This window comes from Lipotes vexillifer, unplaced genomic scaffold, assembly GCF_000442215.2.
Source record: "Lipotes vexillifer unplaced genomic scaffold, Lipotes_vexillifer_v1.1 scaffold793, whole genome shotgun sequence".
Taxonomy (NCBI): Eukaryota; Metazoa; Chordata; class Mammalia; order Artiodactyla; family Lipotidae; genus Lipotes; species Lipotes vexillifer.
In genome coordinates, this window is record NW_006774859.1 from 1010406 (window position 1) to 1011063 (window position 658).

Consider the following 658-nt stretch of genomic DNA (forward strand, 5'->3'; position numbering starts at 1 on the left):
CGATCTGGGAGGGGAGGGCCGCCCGTCGCCCGGCTGCGGCCGCGCCGCAACTCACCAGCTCCGCCGACGAGCGCTACCACTGGCAGCGAGAGGAAGATGGTGGCCGCGCCGCCGCGGAGGAGGGGGCCGGCTACGCCGAGAGGGGGTACGCGCAGGACGCAGGCGTCGCTGCCACAGCCTCTGTTTCCTCACGGCCCGGGCGGCCACTGCGGACCACGCCGTCCCGTCTTCCGCGCCGCCCTCCTTATCCTCGTTGCAGCCGCCGCCGCCCAGGGCCCAAGGGTCGCTCGCCTTGTGGGGACCGTGCGGCGGCGCAAGACCCCGCAGCCATCGGCGTGCGGCGACGGCGCGGGGGCTGGAGCGGGGTCGCGTCACGTGACCGTACTGTTTACCGTTCCGGGGCCGCGCCGCGCCTGCGCGCTGCGAGCCTCCCGGGCTTCCGAGGGCGCGGCACCGCCCGCGGGCCCGGGCTAAGGCTACACACAGTTGCTTCTTCTCGGTTGTAGTAACCGTTAAGGCTTCCTGCTTAATGTGACACTGATGGGCAGATCTGCTCCCCCTTAGGTGCTTTTTACGAATTGAGTGTGTGTTCCAGAATGGCGGGCGAGGGTGGCGCGGACTGAGCCCCTTGCCCAGGAATCCCTGCGGGCTTTGCACC

At 70.7% G+C, this 658-nt stretch overlaps 1 protein-coding gene across 1 annotated transcript in view; it reads right to left on the reverse strand.

The window, feature by feature from the left end:
• The window catches only part of PHF3 (PHD finger protein 3), a 96900-nt gene extending 96793 nt beyond the window's left edge, over nt 1-107 (reverse strand). The window contains exon 1 of the mRNA XM_007449582.1: nt 56-107. The gene's annotated coding sequence lies outside the window, so the exon portion shown is untranslated. The remainder of the gene's footprint in view (nt 1-55) is intronic.
• Nucleotides 108-658: the final 551 nt, after the last annotated feature.